At 36.5% G+C, this 23509-nt stretch overlaps 1 non-coding gene across 1 annotated transcript; it reads left to right on the top strand.

Moving 5' to 3' along the window:
• The first annotated feature begins 21711 nt into the window (after window positions 1-21711).
• Window positions 21712-21874, top strand: LOC116183350 (U1 spliceosomal RNA). Its single transcript, XR_004147950.2, has one exon. It is a non-coding gene; the product is annotated as a U1 spliceosomal RNA (small nuclear RNA).
• The last annotated feature ends 1635 nt before the right edge of the window (window positions 21875-23509 follow it).

The raw sequence follows: 23509 nt of genomic DNA, 5'->3' as shown, positions 1-23509 counted from the left end.
CTGAGAAAGAGCTGTCATATTTTAGAAAGGATTATAAACTATCAAAAAACCTCAAAGTACCCCCAGACTCATATCTGTCACCTTCCAGCAAAAGACTGCATGACTGGGTGTCACATCAGACAGTGCAAAACTCCCTTCCCAAGGGAGGTACCTGGAGTTTCCCACCTGAACCTGAATGTATATCAATCTATCAAACCTTTTATTTGTGCCTTCCTCCACTCTTATTCTTTCTTTCTCTTACTTTCTTTTCTTTATATATTTTCATACATGTGTATATGTGTTAACAAGAGCCTCACTCTGCCTCAGAGGAGGTTGTAACACCCCATTGCTACAAGTTTAAAGCAAAGCATCTTTCCTACTAAGCATAGTTACTGCTTTTCAAGATGATAAAAATTTTGCTAAATATAGTGTTGAAAGAATCAAGAATCTGAAAGAAAACCTTACAATATTGTCCATATGGTTTCTTTTCAATCCCATTTTAACTGTCCTTTTTGTTTTTTCTTTTATATTGCAGAGCATTTGCACAGTGCTGCCTAAGAGTTATTATCTTGGCACAGACATTTCAGAATGAAATAACTGTAAAAGACTGAAGTTCTCCCTGAGTGTTGCAGCTTGCCAAATGAGAAGTGCCATAGGTCTAAATAACTTTTGTGTCCTCCCAACCTTGAGCAAACTCATGAGATGTTATAGCTAAGGAAGCTCTTCTGCAGTATGTCCTAGGAATGGTGTGGTGGACTAGATTTTTCATGCTGGTTCCTGGTAGCACACACCTCCTTTCTCACTGTATTCCCCACAGCAGACTGTGGCAGAAAACTTTCCCGTCAGTGGCAGGCCCAGCCCCTATGAGCCAGCACAGTGACTGATGTAAACATGCTCTTGCTGCAGCAGTGGGTGCTAATGGGGAAGTAGGAAGGGGAGCTGAAGGTCCTGTCAGTCTCTGTACCCTTCTTCTCCCCTTCCTGTGAGAGATGAGAAAGAACAGATAGGCTAAAGGCATGCCTGGTCTCCCTGCTGTTTCCTGCATACCTTCACGAAGAAGCACCCACACCACCTGCAGTGAGGATTTGAGACTCTTTCCTACTTCTCAAATAGAAAGTAGGAAGGCTGACATGAGAGGTCTCATAGGATATTTATCCTCTATATACACTGCAAACACAAGCCTTTTTAAAATGTATTTTTTAATTTATTTAATTCCTCAGACTTTAACTAAGTTTTTACAATTTGAATTCTAGTGACAAAAGGTGTTTACCAGGCAGGTAGAATGATCAAAAATCTTCCTAAATTCAACAAAGGTTAAGTTTGAATTTATTTATTTTTATTTTCATGACTTAGCTAGAATGCAACAGCTGGACTAAATTAAAGAGACAAACAAGTACATTATGCTAGGAAAAAGTTGCTTGATGTGTCTTATTTTTTTTTTTTTCAGTAAAACTACAGTATCTCTGAAGCTTGTAATCTTGCCAGACCTTGCTACTAATATCTGAATTATTATTGAAGGAGGCATCTGGATGTTTACTGGTAATTTTCCAAATGACATCTTAGAATATGAAATGTTCTCAGTGTATTTAGAATTGGTTATCTTTTAAAATCATCATACTTTTATATATATATATATATAACTATATATATAACTATATATATATGCATAGATGGTTTATGCATATGTAAGTAAACATATATACAAGTATATGTTTATATATTTGTGTTTATATATCCAAATATACATAATCACTCATTTAAGAGAGATGGATAACTCTGAGAGCTCAGTTTTATGAATATTCCTGCACTGTTGCTCTAGCTGTGCCAACTCCTAGTCTACTGCAGCAGTGTGTTCCCTGAAATTAATATGATAAAGCCAGTCATATGCTGAAAATTATTCAAACCATGAATAAAATTACAAGGCAATATCACCAAACTATATAAAATTTTTGTTCTCTGATATCAAATTTTATTTAAATGCTGTAATTAATACAGAATAACATAACCTTCAAGGTAGCCAGAAAATTAGATAAAATAATTATGCCTACTTTTTGACACATACTAAGAAAAATTCTGCATAATATAGAAAACAAACTTACATTATCCTGCTCTTCAGATAGGAAAATATATACAGACAAGGACTCTTCTGAATCACAGTCCTAGTCAGATCTTTTCAGTTGCAGAAACTCAGGATCCTACAGTACAATCTCTGGCAAAGTCATGACTTTCAAAAATGCAGGTGATCAAGGGACATCTCAGAGCCTATAAAGTTGGACCCTATAATCTGAACCAGTGAATGTCAGACTTCTCTCAGACACCCAGAGGTGCACAGGTGTAGATGCATTGGGAGGTAAAATTGCCCTCAAGAGATGGAAATGACCATGATAAACTTGAACCAGCATGCCATTGAGTACTTCTAGCTGGGACATCAGCACAGGGCAAAGTGTCATTTATTCCCATATCTGTGACAGCTGTTTAATTGAGATCCTTTCATTTAACATGTAAGAGGGAGATGGAAGTTATCTGATTAGAGAAAGTCTACCACAATATTTTATAGAGGCAGCTTGTGCTGTGTATAATTAATCCCCTCTAGTAATATGAGCATTGGACAAATTTATTCAAGAAAGATTAGCAGTCTGTTGGCAGGACTTTAAATTAAATAATAATACTAAATAACTTTCAATCATATTTTTTTCCTGCATCTGTAGTTTATATTTCTACTTTGGTCAGGGACTGTCCTTTGTCCTTGGAGAGTATCTACACAAGGAGATACAGTTCCAATGAATTCTCTAGACATATATCTTCTATTTTTGCAACAAACTTTGTGAGGTCAAAGTTGATTTTTTTGCACTCACAGTGTTCTGAAGTTCAGTGAAAAAAATAGCAATCAGGCTGGAGATGTCAATTAAAAGTTTCATGCTCAGTGCCAGTAATCATTATTGCTCATTTTTCTCCACAACAAAGTTATTGTAAAATTTGAAAATAAATATTTAATCTAAGTTCCTGTAAATAAAAATACAATGCATTTATAAATTAATGTTTGTTAAATTAGGCCCATAATAATGGTCCTAATGGATCTGACCTGCAGCCAATATTCTGTCTGACAGTAGCTGGAAAACAGGATTAAAAAAATACTTAGGTAAACAGCTGTGAAATAATATGTACACATTAAATCTGTTCCTCATACCTACCAGTCAGTAACTGACTTAAATGTGGTAGCATGATGTGTAAAATTAGTTTTGTTATTTGGGATACAATCATGCATAGTAAGATGCTCTAAGCCTAGTGTCAATTGTTTTATGGTTTAATGACAGCTTTCAATTGCTTTAATGTTTTTTTTTTCTTCAACATTCTTGTTTATTTAACTACATTTCAAGGTTTCTTTAGGACATGCTCTTTTTATAGTGCTGCTGATTGGCTCCAATTAGGCCTTGAATCTATGTTACAATTGAGGAAATGTAGGCAAATACCTATCTTCCAGTGAATTTTTGTTAAGCTGAATTTATGCTCTGTGTCTTAAGCAAGGTCCCTTTTTTTCTCTCCTCATCATGTTCACCTTCATCATGAGCATGAAATGGATGAATGAACCCTTTTGGCATTGCTGGCACAGGTACAAGGAGATGGAATGTGTGGTTTGTGAGCAGGACACAGAAGTTATGATGGTGTATCTTTCTAACTATATCTGGAAGAAATAGTGAGTAAGCAAGCCAGAAATATTTGTTCTAATTTTTGCTAGCTTTCATAATTTATTCAAGAGAATTAATGAAAACTCTTTCATTTAAGTCAATACTGTTCTTAAACATTGCCCTTTGGGGAGCTCCTGTTGTAACATCAGGCTTGCTTGAATCAAATCTGTAGCAGAAAAGATCAGATTCAACATGGAGGTATCAGAAAAGCCTACAATAAAATAAAACTTTGAAAGGAACATTAATCATAAGTTTATTTGATTCAGCACAAGTCAGTACTCCATGGAATTAGTAGAAGTAAAATTTCCTCCAGTACTATTTGTGCACAAGGAAGCTTCTAGGAAAACAGGGACTTCAGAAGACTCCTTCAGACCAGCAAATGAAAACTGGAATACCAAAGGCAAAATGATGATACTTTGACCCAGTCAATCAGATACGTAATATAAGAAGATCCCAGATCAAAAGAGGTGAGCTAAGAGTTAAATTTGGCACAATATGTCAGAGCATCAAGAAGACATTAATTCAGACACAGCTGAGAGTACGCTAGAATTAAGAGAGTCAGGAAATTAATGACTCTGCACCTGAAATTCAGAGAGCTACCAAGAATGTCTTTAACATTGAATCAAGGATATGATTTACATTATATATGTTTAACAGATGCACTAAGCCATATTTTGAGTTGCAAAAAATAATCCTGTGTGATATTTTATGAATGCTGTACCTCTTTTCAGCAGGTTTTATCAGTCCAGATATGCTGTGAGAAGTGATGTGATAATGCTGCTCTTTCTTGTGCTGGTTTTTATTTCTTTTGCTGTTTTTTGCTTTCTTTTGCTGTTTCTGCTTTTTCTTTTGATTGAAATAGAAACACATTTCAGAAGGTCTTTGAGCTCATGCTTTTGGGTGTTACAGATTGTCCTGAAGTGGTACGAAGTGAGCAAAATATTAGGAATATGTCAGCAATTTAACTTGAAGGAGAAAAGTAGTTATATTCAATCAATGCTTGGCAGCAGTCAGCATGCAACAATTGGTTGCGGTGTCTTCCCATCTACTTTCTGAGTCTGATCCAGTTGAATGGACAGGCACCTAGGGAGAAAAATTAACAAAAAGAAAAATTAGAAAAAGATTGTATATTGGCTTGTGTTAACAATTGTGGCTTTAAGCTATTTAGAAAAGAAAGAAAAAGCCTTTGGGATAGGTCAGGACAATAAGAGATCTAATGCAGAATTTTTTAAATGGTCATATGATGTTTCTTATTTTGGGGTGATATTTCCTGAATATACTAACTGTGCATTTTTCCCCTTAGATACCTGACACTGGACTAATCCTGTAAACTGGATCAGTCTCTAAAGATAGATAGAAAGACACCAAAAGACAGCAAGACTTATTGCTTCAGGCTGACTGCTGCAAATAATTGACAGAATATATGTGCTATTATTTTTAATGCAAATATTAATTCTACATAATTCACAGAATCAGAGAATGCCAGGGGGTTGGAATGGTCTGAAAAGACAACCCAGTCTCAATTTCCCACACCTTGGGCAGGACCACCTCCCTCCTGACCAGGTTGCTCAAGGCCTCGTCCAACCTGGCTTTAAACTTTGACAGGCACAGGACGTCTACAGCCTCCCTGGGCAACCTAATCCAGTGTCTCACCACCCTTACAGTAAAGAATTTTTTACTAATATCTAACATTAATTTCCTCTTCTTCAATTTGTACCACTTCCTTTACTTTTGATGTCTTGGTTTGAGCTATCTTCTCAAATACAAAGGTGTTTAAATACAGTCCCCATTCAGTCTAGTCTGCCTACTGTAGGTTAGAGAATTCTGTTTTCCAGAGGAAGATAAGAATAAACACCCTTTTGGTTATGTAAGAAAAAAAACATTTATGTGTACCTCCTGTTTTATTGTTGATAGTAATGTAGGTCCCCATACCTTTAAAGAAATTTCTTCTCTAACAAAACAATTTTGTATTTTAGCTGAGTGTCTCTGCTAAAACAAAGCAAGATATATAGTGTAGGATTAGAGGTTTGTAAGAATCATATTTTCTAATACCAAAGCAATAAACTTAACAATAGAGTACATCAAAGAATTGACAGTACTCCCCAGTAAAAATACTAAATACTGTGCTTGTTCATCTGAAATTATTTCTTTGGCTACAGACAGAGAATAAAGATTAATCACTTAAGGTTAAAAGTCAGACTAGAAAGGAAATAAGTAAATTATTTTGACTTTAGAAATTCACAGATTTTCAAACTGTTTTAAAGTTACAGGATCTAATTAGTATCACTCATACTTCATATAATCCTTTGTAGTTACTTCAAAAGGGACCTCACTTGTTGGTTTTCCATGCCTTTGAGAAAACTCTGGTTGTTATGGAAAAGAGAAAAACTCCTGTTTATATGAAAAGGAGAATATAAAAAGCAGGGAAGAGTATCAAAAACAGCTTGAAGTCTGATGATGGTGATAAAATCAGAAATAAAGTTTAACTAATAAACTGAGACAGGAAGGCAGTTGGAAAAGCAATAAAAAGCAAATGAACAATAGCTCTTGGTAGCTCTGTGTACAGTGATTTCCCTAAAATAAGAAATTAATAAAAAATAAGAGATTTATAAAATGTTACATTAGATCTATTTTCTTCCTGATGTTCACAAAAACACTTATTTATTTTCTAAAGAGTTTAAAGCCACAATTTTCAAACACAAAAAAATATTCAAACACACAGAGTTCTGCTGACTTACAAAATCAATGAAATTTTTTTACTGCAGTACTTTTTGAGAACAGATCCTACTTTGCTGACACAGTAAAATCATTTGCTTTATCTCATTTTGTTTGAGAGCAGTCTGCTCTCATTTGGTTCAATGGCTGGTGCTGATAGCATCTTGTTTAAAATATGGTGCTAAAGTCTTTATCACATGTATGGTTGTGAATAAAGCAATATATTTTACGATATCTGATTCTGGAAAGAAGCAGGACTACAACAGTAAGAATTCTACTGAATAAAACAGTTTATGTCCCAAAATTAATCTTCCTAGAGCATTTTAACTTGAGCATCTATCTCCCTGTTCAAAATGGTATCTTAAGAGAATTCAGAATTGCTCCAGGCTTCTCTGCCTGCATATGGAGATCCAAGTCTTCATAAAAAAAATCTGTTAGATGATCTGAAACATATTCAGCAGATAAATATAAAATGCTTGCTCTCATCATTGATCTTCCTGACTGGCAGAAGATGCGTAAACAGAATGATTCTAGTCTGATGGCTTATTACATATTTACATGAGGATGATCAAGAAGAAAGCTCCCTTTAATTAGATGGTGGGACCCTGTGGGGTCTCCTGCACACTTGATTTCCCCCAGAGCAAGTAATTTAAATCCTATGAATCATTGAAGCTCAGTATGCCTGTTGGGTTTTGACAAGTGTCTCAGTGTCCCACAGAGGCTAAAGCAAATGCAGGTTGAATGCATATTTTCCCCAAAATGTAAGTGCTGTGCAGCTTTTTATCTACATTTCTAGTTCTTGTTTCTAAATATAAGGACCCATAGAAAAGACATTAATAGCAAACAGCTAAAGTATGGCAAATTAAGGGAAAAAAATCTCTTTGATATCAATTATAACTTCCTGACATGCTTTTTTTAGCACACATTCAAAGAGTTGCATACAAAGAAATTTGACATTTTAGAGCTTCAGGACACTGTATTCTCTCATTTGTACTTCTGTAAGTCATTATATCAGTACCATCACATCACAACATGAAAGACATTGAGGTGCTGGAGTAAGTCCAGGCAAGGGCAGTGAAGCTGGCGAAGGGTGTGGAGCACAAGCCTGATAACAAGTGGCCAAAGAGGTAGGATTATTTAGCTTGGAGTAAAGGAAGCTCAGGAGAGACCTTATAAGTTTCTGGAAATACCTGAAAGGAGGTTTTGGTGAGGTGGGAGTCAGTTTCTAATGTGGTAACAAGTGACAGGACAAGAGAAAATGGTCTCAAGATGCAGCAGGGGAGGTTTAGATTGGTTTTAGGGAAAATTTCTCCATGTAAGGGGTTGCAAATCATTGGAACATATTGAGAAGGAAAATGGTGGTGTCACCATTACTGAAGGTGTTGAAAAAATGTGGGCATATGGCACTTGAGGACATGATTTAATAGTTAGCATGGTGGTAGTGCTAGATTGACAGTTGGACTTGATAATCTTAAAGGTCTTTTCCAACATTAAACATTTTATTTTTATATGATTGCAAACTTACAGGAGTTACTCAGGACTGTCCCATTATTATTAACTTTAAAGGATATTATTTTTCCCCAGAAGACAGAATATATTTAGTAAAAACCATAACTCAGTTCTGATTAACTAATAATTGAAATACAGAAATAAGACTCTCCAGCATACACAGAGTGCTATGTGGATTTTCACTTTAGAAAGCATTTCAGAAGTTATTCAGTAGAGTTGATAAAAGGGGAATAAACAGGTTGCACAGTCTCTACTGCTGAAGGTGTCTAAGAATACATGAATGAAATTTCTCTGAGAATGCACACAGGTAAAGGTAGAACAGCAAAATTAAGTAGATTCCCACTTGCTATCATTTTAAAGTATTTTTCCATGCTTTATATGATTAAGCATTACATCACTCATAGACCTTGAGTATGGATGGGCTTTGAGCAACTTGGTCTCATGGATGGTGACATTGCCTAGGATGGTTGGAACTAGATGAAGTTTAAAGTTCTTCCCAATCCAAAAAATTATATGATTCTGTCCTATGAGAGAAAATCCATAGAGAATAATTTGTGAACTCAGGCAGAGCTCCAAACTTTGAGATTTGTTTGGAACAGCACAGGGACTATCAGAGATTATTCATCTTAAGGACAAATCTCCACTAAATCATTGTCATAGTTTCCTTTAAATTACCACAGGACTGTCTACACAAGAGCTTAGTTATTAGCCTATAGCTCTCTAAAATGACATTTCCTTAGAATCGCAAAGAATGTCTTGATTTGGAAATAATCCCAAACAGCATGAGAGACAGAAATGCCTGGAGGTAGTAAAAATTGAGAGAATGAAATGGGGAATGAAACATTAGAGAGTCTAAATCTACTTCTTTCAAGGATACTGCAACAAATAACCAATGAACATTTCAGTAGTCAGAAAGGCAAAAGAAGCCAAGTTTTTCATGAACATGTTTCTCAAAGTTGGTCTGTTATGTAGATTCTCCATTGTCAGTGATGGGTAAATTTGAATAGGGAGTTTCCATAAAATGGTGCACTTCTAGGTCCTACTTGTTTACTAATTTATCTATTTTCATTAAGCTTGAAGGGATTTGCTTTTCACTCACATACTTAATTTTGCTGACATCTGTAGAATGTAACAGACAGATAGATACACAGAATGATTATTTGATTGCTCTCTGATGAATTGAGTATGAAAAAAACAGAGAACTAGGAATCATAGAGTGTATGACTGTATTATTAAATGAAATATGCCAGTGGCCATTTCCTGAGAAAAACTGATATTACGGCTCCTGTTCACCCCAATAAACTATCCCAAAGGAGGTACCTATAGGCAAGAAATATTCACAAATAAAGTGTCTACAAGTATTTGATAATTCTCAAAACAGGTTTATGGATTTTCTGGGAGAGATTAGGCAAAAACAATGGCAGGAACCATTTTAGTAACTTAGGTGACTGGATTCCTGTATAGAAATAGACTGTTTCAGAATTTAATTTGTTAATATAAGTATAGGCTGTATTTGATACATGTGTTCAATGTTATTTTAAGTCTAAGAATTTCTTTGAAAAGTTTTACATACTACATGAATACTATGCCATGTAACTTATCCCACTGTTAAGTTTTTAGGATGCACATATGTCCACAGTTCTCCATTCTGTTTCATTAACTTAGTCAGCTTGCTGATGGAGCCAGAGGTGCATTCTGTATGAAGCTGCATAGCATAATCCATGATTGTCAGCATCTTCTCTGATTCACTTTGTTGATGTTCTGCCTTAGAAACATCTCCTTATATATAAGCAAACATCAGTTCAGCTGAAGTTTTTCTCATTCACTGGGATTGGCAGGATGGGTCTTTGATAAGTATCATATTTTGGTCCATTTTGTTAACATGATGATTGCAACACAAGAGTGCCACCATTAAAAAATAAATAAAAAGAGTGTTCAAGTAAGTTGTTGTGAGGATTGAGAAGAACAAGGAAAATTGATCTCAAAATTCCCCAAACAAAAAAAAAAGATGGAATAAACAGTACAGCTTGATCAACATTGCATCTAAAAAGCTATTTATAGAAAATATAGAAAATGTTTTAATAATATTTTCTTAAAAGACAGGCTTGATTGAAAAGTTTTTTCTTCTCTCTTAACACGAGCAACCAATGGTTATCACATTGCCTTTCCATTAGTTTTACCTAAAACCATTTGTGAATAGAAGTAATTATCGGAAACCATTTCAGAAGCTCTTGATAGAAATATTTTTTCACTAGTTAAGATATAGAAAACAGTAATCTGAAATACACTGCACCAAGTTCCCAGCTAGTAGAAATTGCCTCATCTCTACTAACTTCTAGGAGCACAGATTAAACAAGATGTTATTAGTCCGTAGTACTAAGGTTCTCAAAAGTTGTTAAAATTCATTACTGTTGCTTTGGGACTAGTATGTATAAGTTTGATGCAATTATTCTCTTAATTATGGGGACATTCTATGCTTTATCCTTTCTCTAATGGATAAAGGATAACTTATTAGTTAAATATTAGTTAAATAGAAACAGAATCATATGCTGTGTACACCACTTGAAATATTAAGTCACTTTTTTGTTGCTCGAAAATATATTAGAGAATTATTTTTTCTTCATAATAACTAGAGAGAAATAAAATTCAATGAGAATCAATATATTTCCCTGAGACTACACAAAACTCATGACTTTTTTTTCTTAAAATTTTCTTTTTCCGGAAGGAAACAGGTTAGGTAGCATCTGGACAATACTTAGTTTATGCAATTGTGTATTCCAGTCCAGGCCTTTCAATGAACGACCCTGTATCTCTTAAAATGAGGGAAAGTCAGATTTGAGTCTGCCTTGGGTAAGCCTTGAGAAGAAGTAAAGATGGATGGGGGAGATGTCTGAGCAGGACTCTTCAGCTGGCTGTAAGTAGCTGTAAGTAGCTTTCTGACACGTATAGGGCCCATAGGAATGGTGATACATCACAGAAGAGTTCATGCTTTCTCTGAAATGTGCTGTTGTTGGAATGTCATTGCCCTGTTGAAAAGCCTAGAGGATTTAAGGGATGATAAAAAGAGATTGCAATAAAGACTTTTGTACTCTGTTTCCTCTCTGTTACCTTCTGGTATTCTTCAAAAAATGTCACCTATTAAAAAAACATAGGTAGCCAAGGACATGGCAGGATGCTGATAACTTGCATAGGTTACTTTGAAAAGTGCCACACCACAGAGATTCTGTCACTCTGGAATGCCTTGGTGGAGCCTCAGCTCTTCTGGACCTAGCAGTTTCCCTGCAGGTGTCAGTGGAGTCAGAATCACATTCTCTGTTTTCTGTATCACCTACATTGTGCAGTGCCATAGCCCTAAATACTTTCTGATACATTATAGTATAAAATATGTGAACATACATGGATTGTCTAAAGTATAAGACATCAATAGCTTTTCTTTGTTTGATATGAACTTATATAAATGTTTTTTTTCTTCTCTATTATGGAATAAACACATAATTAAATAAGAATTTAAAAATTAGTCTCCATCGCTAAGCTACACAAGACTGGATTTTTTCTGAGTCTTGATAATGGAAATTATACATGAAATGCATTTGTCTTTGTACTTAAATATTCTAAAGCTTAATCAATGCAACAGCCTTGTCCCTTGAAATAGGGTACATAAGAATCTTTGTGAATGATATTTCATTTGACTAGGACAGGACATTCATCCTCCTGAATTATATTCTGGTGGAAAGAAAATGATGAATTAAATGGAATATATGCATATTTGCTACATCCTTTATTAACACTACTGGGATAGGCCATTGTCTCCAATTTTTGCAGGAGATAAGAATGAGTGGAGACCCCCACAGCTTAATTCTGAGTTGCAAAGACAATAAGATTTTCCCACTCTTCTCTCTTATAAATCTGTTACTGAGTCAGTGTTATTGCTTATACTAACATGTAATGCACAAGAGAAATATAGTCTAAAGCATTTTGGCTGATTATTGGAGTAGACTAGTACATACATGCACAAGTGTGTTTCTGTATGAAATTCAATTTATTGCACTAGTTTAAGGTAAAGACTATTTTCAGGTACTTCTACAGTATTTCCACATCTCCTATCAAGAGTGGATAGAGCTAGTTGTAAAAAAAAATAGTTGCTTTGTTAAACAGTTCTTGGAAAGATAAGCGCCATGATGAGTTCTGTAAAATTGTTATAGGATTATAAAGTTTAAAGTCTGGGCTTTCCAAATCATCATTATAGACAAAACCCTATATTTTTTAAGTTTAAAAAGTGTTGCTATATGATTTACAGTTAATCCCGATATAGAAAAGAGCACAGAGGCACAGTGATGAGGGGGAGATCCCCAATAGGAGACATAAGCCCCAGCTGCTGCTAGGCTTGTCCTAGGAGACCCTCAGCAATAGTGTCCAGGTGTCACATTAGAAAGAATCACAAGAAAGAAAGGTCAAAGTGTTTGCCAAGGAATAAGCATGGGGCAAAGGGATAAGATTATGAAGGGAGCTGGTCACACATAAATAGGGGGCTGGGCAGTACCTTGGTGCAGATGTGCTGTATGCCTAATAAACCCTGTTCATCCTGTTTTCTTATTAATTGCCATTTCTAGCTGTTTTCCTATTAATTCCCATTTCTATCTATTCTCCTGAGTGAGGGACTCTATTGCTGTGCATGTGTATGTATGGGTGTATGACTGCTGGCAACTAGCATGGGACCAGGGGTCAGAACCTTGGGACCTGTCTGTCTGTTGTGTCACATACATTGTCTGGAGAGACCAGGGCATGTGGCCTTTGTGTGTGTATGTATGACAGAGCATGACTGCCAGCCAGGATCAAGCTGGGATGCTTAAAGAGAAGTATAAGGGGCTTGGGAGCCAGTTATTGGAGTGGCCATAAGTTATTGGTGTGGTCTGCTGGAGGAAGCACTGCTAGACAGGCTGAGTGGCTTGGGACATCTACTGTTCTTAGTAGGTAGGGCATACTTACATATATAATATGGATACTCCCATGTTATATATATATATATGTATGTATGTTTCTCACTAATTCACAAATGAATTGCTGTGGAAAGGTGTTGGAACTCAAAATGTCTCTCAGACATTTTTAGAGGTTCCAGGCCTTGGTCAGAAGCATTTTAGACCCTGGCAGGCATCTGGAAACAGCTGTGATTTTGAGTTTGAGCCATGGAATGAATTACCAACTTTGGAGGTAGAACAAGCAGTCACAAAGGGTTAGATAGTATAGTAAAAGTAGTTACAAAACAGAGGGGAAATTTTTTTTAGTATTGTACAGGGGGGTTTTAACACTTGTACGGGGAGGGTTTACTTTGTACATGGGGGTCAGAAGTTCTAAGATGGAGGAAAGTGGGCTGATCCTGTTCTTCCTCCTTCTTCTTCCTTGACTCCATGTTCTTGGTGATGTTGGCACTCACAGATTGGTTTAGAGTAGAAAAGCACTTTGTAATATAGGTAGTAGGTATTGGGGGAAGACTATAAACATGTAATATGTAATATATTATATAAAAGATAGCAGCAGCCCTGGGTGGGGGGAGAGAAGGAGAAGACAGCAGACAGAGAGGATGTCAGGGTGTGTGTGTGCCTCTGCCCAGGGTGCTGACCAAGCAGCCACAGCCTGAGAAGACAATCTTTTAGATAACTCACAATAAACTGCCTTGAGACCGAACAGCAAAAGCCTGCGGAGTTTTTCTTTGGAAGCACGGGTTGGAGGAGAAATTTCACCACCATATGGGACCCAAGAGCAAAGCTGGGGTTCCCACAGAAAGGGATAAGACTAGTCCATTTGTGCCATCTCTATTTGTATGAGTCTGTATTAACTTGTGTGTCCAGCTGTGTATGTTTGTGCATATTTGGTACAGTGTCACTGTGCCTATCCAGGTTTGTGGTCATCCTTAGTTCTGACTTTACCTGAGGACATGAGTTTGCAGCAGCCTCACTTCTTCCTGCCTGCTCAATTCAGAAGCCTCTCAAACAAATACCTTGCTGTTGGCTGGGTGTTTGTGTTTGTTGGGTGAGCAATTGCTTGATAGGCAAGGCTCAAAGAAATATACTAAATGGCCTTGTATCAGGCTGGAAGACTTACAAATGTTAAACAAGTGGGTTTACCCTAAGCCCAGTTTTAGGGACAGTATTCCTTACTTTTTTATAAATTATCTGGATGCATATACATTAAGTAAATTTAGTGATGATATTAAACAAGGAGCTGTGGACTCTACTGAGGGTAAGAGAAGTAACAGAGTGATCTGCATAGACTGTAGAGCTGGACAATCACCAGATGTATGAAATTTAACAAGAACTAGATCTGATTTTTCCACTTGGGATAGAAATATCACTTTTATATATACAAGTTGCGGAACATGAAGCTAGAGAGCAGCCCTGTAGAAAGAGGTCTGGAAGTCCTGGTCAATGGCAAATTGAATGTGAGTCAACAATGGGCCTTGGTAGCTGGAATGGCCAACCATACCCTGGGGTACACCAAGTACAGCATCAGTAGCTGGTTGAAGGAGGGGATTATCCCACTCTACACTGCACAGGTCCAGCCTCCCCTTGAGTACTGTGTACAGGTTTAGACTATAAAATATTAGAAGAACATCACATTCTTAGATTGTATCAAAAGGAGAGGGGCCAAGATGGTGAAAACTTTAAAGGGCAAGATTTATGAGGGGCAGGTAAAGACACTTGGTTTTCTCAATTTTTAGAAGAAAAGTCTGAGACGTGACCTCATCACAGTCAACACCTTCCTCAGGAGAGCAGTGAAAGGGGAGTTGTTGATCTCTCTCAGGTGATCAATGATAGGACACAAGGAAATAGAATTAAGCCATCTCAGGAAAGCTCAGACGGGATACCAGGTTCCTCTTCATGCAATCTTTGGAGATGGTTAGACACTGGAAAAGGCTCTCCAGGGAAATGACCCCAAGCCTGTCAGAGTTCAAGGAGTATATGGATGGTGCTCTTAATCATATACTATAGTTTTAAGGTAGTCCTGTTAGGAGCAGGGAGGTGGACTCAGTGTTCCTTAAGGGTCCTTTCTCACTTGAAATACTCTATGATTCTGATTAGAAACACACAAAGGTTAAAGAATCATTTCAAATCTCACAACTGATGCTTTTATTTGGCACGCCATGCTTTTTCTCCCATTACCTTCTGCATCCTCATCACACCTTTCCCACAAGGTCTCCTAAAAGCAATCTACAACAGGGAATAAATGGGGTTCTGTGAAGAAGATAAGAAAAGTGCAAGGAAAAGCTAAATTTCATCAGGAATTTTCAGCTACAGGATGGACTGCCTGACATGTTGCAGAGAAATGGGAGCTCAGTCAACTGGTATTTATCATTGCTGAGAGGTATGTAGTTGCCTAGTACAGCAACATGGCCCTCAGAGAAATGACAGTTTTGATGTTTGTTTCTATTAAAGAGAAGCAATCCACAGATGACAGAAGTAAGATGAAGGATGAAGGAAACATTTGATTTCAACATATTTGCATGTCATATATGAGGCCAAGCAGCCTTCTGTGAAGATACTAGAACAAGATATGGGTAACTTCAGTTCCATGTTCTTGCAGAAAATTCTCACAGTATCATCAGGGTGCTCAACATGGAGTGGTTTTAATCTTTCTTCTGGCCCTTAGAAATTTATGCTTCAAATTTTTGTGGAAAGCATAGTTCTCTCAGTGGTTAATGTATTTTCTTTTTCTGCCTGAGCAAAGACAAAATTTCATATTAGTAGCTGCCTACTGAATGGCAAAGTAATCTTGACATGGTGTTGGTATCCATTATCATCTAAAGTAACGCCTGTGCTAAGGCTAATTTTTGATCACAGATGTTGTGGTTTAAGCCCAGCCCAAGCTAAGCCCTGCACAGTCCTGAATTCAGTCCCCACACCAGCAGGATGAGAAAATGAATCAGAGAAGCAAAAGTGAAAAAACCTGTGGGTTCAGACAAAGACAGTTAAATAGGTAAAGCAAAAAACACTCACACAAATGAAGCAAAATAAGGAATTCATTCACTGCTCCCCATGAGCAGGCAGGTGTTCACCCAATCTTAGGAAAGCAAGACTCCACCACATGTAGAGACCTGGGAACACATCACTCTAAACATGTCCTCCCTCCTTCTTTCTCCAGCATTATATGCTGACTATAATGACATACAGTATGGAATATTCGTCTGGTCAGTTGGGGTCAGCTGTCCCAGCTGTGTCCCCTCCCAATTCCTTGATCTCTCCCAGCCTATTTGTTGGTGAGAAACAGAAAAGTCCTTGACACGGTGTAAATAGCAATTTTTTGGTCATAAATCTAAAACACAGGCCCATACCAGCTACTAACTATATCCTATCGAAACCAGCATAGCAGATTGTAACTATTCTCTAATCCAACACTGTACTTTGCACCCATCTAAATACTCTTCTTCCTCACTTTCTTCAGGCATCTGTCTACGAGCCATGCTGCAGTTTTGCCAGTGTACTTACTGTGTCTGCATGTGAGGAGCATCTGCTCGCCCAGACGTGTTGAACGTGGATTGTATTACTGCAGACCCCCGATTACAGAAACAAGGCTGGCAGGAGGCTCTAGACCTGACCTGAATCTCTTCAGCCATCTGGCGCTTGCTGGCTTTGTAATCCCAGACCATGCCAAGATTTATAACAAAAGCATTGGTTTTACAGATAAAAACAATTGACAATAGTGGCTTTTTGCACAGGAATGCAGAAATCAGAGAGCATAGTTTCTTTCTGCTGACAGCTTCCTCCAGTCCCATCTGGTATTTTGTGTGCTCTGATTGAACCCATATACCATTAGAGGCAGTGACACATGCTAACACTTGTTATAGTTGTGATCCAAATACAACTAACAAAGTCTTTCCTGAATTGTAACTTTGTGCCACTTGGATGTTTTCTATTTTTATACCTAAATCTGGAAGTTTCTTCCCCTTTTGTATTTTAAATAGGCTTTTTAATGTAGGATTTTTCTTTTTTCCCCAAGATTCCATGATGAATTTAATTACAACAGACAGATAAGTAGGAGTTCCAGTAGGATTTCAATTTGTAGGCTTTGTATGTGACTTACTTTGAGTATCATTTCATTGCATTATGGAAGGTTTTATTTCCAGGAACTACATAACTAACATGACTGTCTTTTGAAAAATAACCAAAAACCCCTACCTTCCGTTTTCATTTTTTCATAGATTTGGAGTACCATTCTAGAGATTTTTAGGAAAATATTTTGATATTTTCATATGTGCTTCTTCAGCTTAATAATTGCTGAGTACATGACCTGAATAACATTAGAGTTTAATTTCTGCAATGCTTATTTAGTCCTATGTAAAAAGACAGATGTAATACAAATTCTTTGCAGGATACTCTATTATCCTGCAAACTTCCTGATACCAGTGAAAAAGGATTTTTATATTGCTACTTGTATGCCACTTCCTGATGAGCCCCAGATACACTGAAGATCCTTATGTGTGACTCCTATTTAAGATTAGCCCATTTGTTTCATATGAGAAAGGGCTGAAATTGCCTGACCTATTTTTTATTAACTTTCTTTCTCACTTAGCTGTAAGAAACTTTTCTCCTTTTTTTCCCTTATCCTTCCTATTCTTCCACATCTAGCTATCGATTTACAATCGCTGCAGGGCCAGCATTTCTCAGAATATATAACAATGGGTGATGTTTAATCAAAAAGCAAATAATATAGGGAACAAAAGCTTCAAAATCAAGCTTTTGTGATAAAAGCCAGGTGAAAAAATTCTTTCGTGGCACAGTATAAAATGCAGGTGGTTTACAGTGTGGATGTTCAATCAACATTACACGATGTCTCTTGCAGAGAGGATGGTTCTCCTACAGTGGGATTACTAACTCTAAGGCCTGGCAGACCTGCATTTACACACACCTGTTTTACCTGCCCTGCTGGGACCAATGGGAAGTCATTTGTCCATTCTGTCCCCTTGCTCTCTATGAGTCTCCTTGAGGTTTTGTAGTGGAAGACTTGGAGGTTTTTGTTTTAGTGTTTGCCTCTTTTAATGGAGAGGGAATAATCTAGAAAGATATGCCTTGGCCCTACAGTGACAGATTTTGCTGTTACTCTGTGCTCACAGCTGTGAACACAGTCATGGGGGCAAGAGAAACTACTTTTCTTTGTCCTCCGACATTTTATTTCTTTAGCGATTATGGACTTGACAGAAATCCTGTGTTTTCCAAACTCCTTTAAAGACAAATTAGAGTAATTTAGGAAAACTTAGTCAAATCAAAACATTTTTTTAGCTAGCAAGAGCAAGATATCACAGGGGGAAAAAGGATTTAAACTAAAAATGTGTCTGTCTCACACTACAGTCTCTCCTGTCAGTCTTCTGTAAATGCACCTTTGCTGAATTATTTTATTTCTGCATTGGAGAAGAGATTTTACTTTATACTCTTCCTTTAATGTGGCCCCCATGTGCATCTCTCAGTACCTCAAAAAAGGAAAGAGTAAATTTTCGAGTTTTTCAGGAAACTTGTTTGCGAAGAAATACAGTAAAATGTCTCTGTTAAAACTGGCATGTGGGGGTTATAAGTGCATGTTCATTACCAATGAAAGTGAAATGTATTAGTCTTTATTTCTGCTAATGACATCTCAGGTGAATTTAATTACTTCATCAGGGTTTGGGCCTTTTTCAGGTAAATGTCTGCAAGACCAGATAGCATGAGAATGACAAAAGTCGTGCTGACATTTTGTAAGGTCTCTCATGGGAAAATATAGTGTGCACGAGTCTTTTAAATGATGTTTTCTTAAACCTCAAAATTTCTATTTGTATTTAATGCAATTATATATTTCTCAGAATCAGTCACTGTATAACTGGCCTGAATAGAAGGGTGATCAAGAGAGATTGTTGGTATTTTTATCTATATTTGCATCAATTTTGAACATAAGCTGCAAAAGTTCAAGAGTTAGAAGAATTGCTAGTGTGATGTTCACTCTTAATGCTCCAGGATACATGGGATGACTCATTTTACTCTGACTGAGAGCACTGCAGTGATAACATTAGCCCATATTAAAGTAAGAACATATTTTAACTCATTGTCACTTGACAAAGCTGATATCACAGACTTTCTCCTCTGCAGTATTCAGAAGAAAGTTCTTTGATTTTTTTTTTCATGGATAATTTCTTTGGGAAAATGTATATGTAGAGAAATAGGTTATTTTGCCCTTCAGACACAATGAATAGTTTTGTTCAGCTTGCAACATATGTGCAATAATACTACCCGTGAATGTGAAAAGGTGAATATGCAAAACTTCACTGATTTCTATCTTTACATTATGAAAATATGATATCTGATATTCACTATTTTTGTATACATGTATCTAGAAAGTATGTGAATTAATGTATGCTACTACCATGTACCATATCTCTATAGTGAAAAATGTAGCTGAACTTTTTATTTTCACATTATCCTCTCTGCTGGCTGTGTTACTAGTAACATACATTACAAATCACTTCTTAGACATCCAGAAATGAGAAGTAGAGAAAAATCCACACATGCCCCAAGAACAGAAGTTCATTCATTTAACAATGTTTTCTACTAGATATGGTAAATTGAGGAGTCGGTAATTTCTTTTTAAACCTTTCATGACTTGTTATAGCCCTGTCAGCCCTCTGCAGGCATTGGATTTTAAAATAAGTTCAAGTAAAACTAGTATTGTTCTGTGCTTAAAACAGAAGATGTTTTAGCATTTTTTACCAAATGGTGGTTACTCCAAGAGTAAGAAAACAAAACATGGTATATAATCTTTTTATCTACTGCACTCTACAGAATCAAAAATGAGCACTTGGTTGGCAGCAGATGAAACACAAAAACCTCTTCTTTTTGATTCTTTGCAGTGCGTGTTATTTCAAAGGTGAAACACCATACCAAGTCTGAGAAAAAAATTGTTAGGTTTAGGGTGAAATGATCATACAGGAATGTCCCTTGACTGAAAAACTGTAAATTATCCTGCAGAGGATGCTAACAGTAGCTGAGAGAGGGGAGCTGAAGGGTAAAATGTATTACTTGATAGACTATATTTCCAACAGTACAGTTCATTATTTGATCTTAAATTCTGATATTTTATACACAAAGTTTCATTTAGGGTTTTGTTATTCAAAGCAGGAGTGCTAGACAGTTTTGATAAAGTAAAATAAAACCAAATACCTCTTTGCAGTTTCACAGAGGCAATGATTATGTTCACCTAGGAAACCCTACACTGAAACCTTATCATTCCAAGCAATTTGATTTAAACCAATAGCAATATTTAGAACCAAACTGCTCAAATAATTTAAATCTGTGAGCCAAATTCCTTATTCTGACAAAGATGCAGTCGAGCAATTTTTAACATAGAAAGTGAACAAGTTAGAAAACGTCACTTTTAAATGTGATCTTTATGACTTATCTGTTTCAGACAACTAACATGAGCTAAGGTATTATAAGACATCTTTAAATTTGGATTTTTTTTTTTTTCCTGAGAGAGAACCTAGAGGTGTAGAAAACTGCATGGAACAGAAACACCTGAGGCATAAATATATAAACCAAGAATTTACTAATAAAGAATTTCAGTAAATCCACCAGTAGTCAGGTTAGAGAGAAGGGCAATGATGATCTGAAGATATTATTTACTTTTTGACATTGATAATTCATAAATGTAAAGTGATTTGGATTAAAATAAAACCAACATCAAATATTTGTGCTTAATTATCCAGCATAACAGAATGGACTCAAGGGTGATTGCATGCCTTTAGTGAAGTTAGAAATAGTCTTACATGAGACATCTAAGGGTCTTTGACCAAAGACAAAATAAAATTAAAACTATTGGTGCTTGTGTTAAACATCTGCAATAGGATAACAAAGTAGCTACATACCAAAACTGTCATAATCACAACAATATGATATTTCAAAAGCTGTAAAAAAATTTAAAACAGAAAGATTTTGAAAAATCATGTTTTGGTCAAACATTAAAATGGAAATTTTTCTTATGATTTTGTGTGAGGTAACTCTCATTGTTCTTTCACTTACAGTTTGTTGAGAACTTCAGGAAAAAAATGCTTTATTTTTACACCAAATCAGAATTTCAACATCTAAGGGGTGTTTGCTGTTGTGGGTGGGTTGTTTTTTTTTTTTTTTTTGATGAATTGTGTTTTGTTTTTCCCTACTCCATAATTTAAATACCACATTAATCAGAGCCTGAACTTTAACTTAAATAATATAGGAATTCTCCATCTCTGTGTAAAGGGAAATTTTTGGCAAAACCTAAGCAAGAGGCATCCTAAACTAAAACCAGTACAAACATAGGAAGAACCATTTATTTTTATCTAGCCTTTTATATAATGTTTTCTACCTTATGATTTATAATAACAAACTTAAAAATGAAAAGTTAAAAATATTTTGAATGCAGGAGAAAACATGAGTAAATGCATGTCTACAATACCTTCAATTTTATGTATTTTTGCTTTTCAAAAGCACAGTTTTTGCTATAGTGGGAAGACAGAAAATGAGCTATTCACACTTAATTTGGAACTTATACCTTTGTCACTATATTCAGTTGTAGGATCACTGAATTCACAGCTCAAAAACTCAGTTTAATGCACACAGATTTCAGGTGCAGAATGATCATACTCACACAGAAGATAGACAAATGATTGCCTTTCATATTGTATGAAAATTATAAATTCATTTAGGATATTATTTCATATATATTTAACATATATATTCACCTAATTATGTACATCTGGTGCAAATGGGATTCATTTCAGGACAAAGAAAATGGAGCAGAATGGCTCTGCAGGATGATCCATCCAATGGGCATACTTTCTTGGCAGGGTAAACACCATGATCAAGCAGGTGGTTTTCCCAGGGTGAGGCTCATCCCTTGCACTCTGGGAGTGCTGACCCCTGCAATTTCCCCAAATGTGGGAAACTCGACTGCATAATTTGTGGTAGTGGGGACTGCATTTGTGCTCTCCCCTACTTTTTTTTTGGTACTGGTGAGACTACATCTTGAGTGCTGTGTCCAGTTCTGAGCCCCTCAGTTTAGGAAGGACGTTGAGATGCTTGAGTGAATCCAGAGGAGGGCAACAAGGCTGGTGAGGGGCTTGGAGCACAAACCCTGTGAGGAACATTTGAAGGAACTGGGGTTTTTTAGCCTGGAGAGGAGGAGGCTTAGAGGTGGCCTTATTATTCTACAACAGCCTGAAGGGAGGTTGCAGACAGGCAGGGGTTGGTCTCTTTCACTGGGCAGCAACTGACAGAAGAGGAGGACACAACCTCAAGCTACGTAAGGGAAGGTATAGGTTGGACATTAGGAAAAAGTTTTCACTGAAAGGATAATAAAGTACTAGAATTGTCTTCCCAGAGAGGTGGTAGAATCACCATTGCTGGATGTGTTTAAAAAAAGAGTGGACATGGCACTTGGTGCTATAGTCTAGTCGAGGTGTTAGGGCATAGGTTGGATGTGATGATCTTAGAGGTCTCTTCCAACCTCATCATTCTGTGATTCTGTGATTCTGTGATTCTGTGATTCTGTGATTCTGTGAAAGCAAACATATATTCTCCTCTCCTAATCCTCTTTATAGTGTTTGATCTGAGTGATTTGCATATCCTAGTACCACCCTTTAAAGGAAAATATATTAAAAATGGCTTCAGTCCCCCAATAAAGGCCCATCCTTCTGTCCTGTAGCTGAAACCTGTATACCCTGTTCCTAGGCTACCAACAAGGAACAAACACTGACATATTTGTAATATTAACATGTAACCTTCAGGAGACCAGGAACATGCCATATCAGAATGCTTCCCTAATGCAATGTGCATGATTTCCTTCAAGGTTGGCTCAGTGCTTGTATGACATATACTCATGAATAAAAGAAGTCATTGCAAGGTAATGCAGGAGCACAGAGATCTAGAAAGTGGCACTTACTATGTAGGTCCTTTGGAATTGAATTTATGGTCTTGTCTTTATCACCACCAAAATGATATTCAGGATAGTTTAAAAACTACCTTCAGGCTAGAGGTCACAACTGGCATGACCTTATTTTATTCAAGGAAGAAATAGTCAACTTGCAAAGGAATTGAAACTTACTGGTAGCCCAAATGCCCTAGGAGCTATGAATTGTTAAATATTTTAGTATTTTCTCCTCAGATAAGAAGTATGGCTGTGGGGTATTGCTAACTTTACCCATCTAGCTAAACTGGTTATCTGCATGTGAACTTGAGTCAAGAATATTGAAGCTCAAATTAAAAAAAACAAAAAACCAAACAAACTAAAAATCAACAAACCAAAGGAAAAAAACACCAAGAAAACAAGGAAAAAAACCAAAACCCCAAAAAATTTAACAAGAAACTACTTCACTAAATATACTGCTATATCTTTCTTAGCCTGGGGAGCTAATTCACATATGAAATTTATGTCTTAGCATATGTCTGCAAGAAACACAGTCACTGTGGATAGTAGGCAAAAACTACTATCCACAGATAGAATAAGGGAGAGGGATTAGAATTTTCGTCATATTTTTAGATGCAGTATTTTTGATTTAATTGTACTTTTTAAGAAACAAAATAGCTTTCAATAAGCATGCAGTCAGACAGGACTGTTATGGACAGGACTGT

The sequence above is a fragment of the Lonchura striata genome, chromosome 1 (assembly GCF_046129695.1).
Source record: "Lonchura striata isolate bLonStr1 chromosome 1, bLonStr1.mat, whole genome shotgun sequence".
In the NCBI taxonomy this organism is placed as follows: domain Eukaryota; kingdom Metazoa; phylum Chordata; class Aves; order Passeriformes; family Estrildidae; genus Lonchura; species Lonchura striata.
This window is presented reverse-complemented; position numbering and strand designations above follow the sequence as displayed.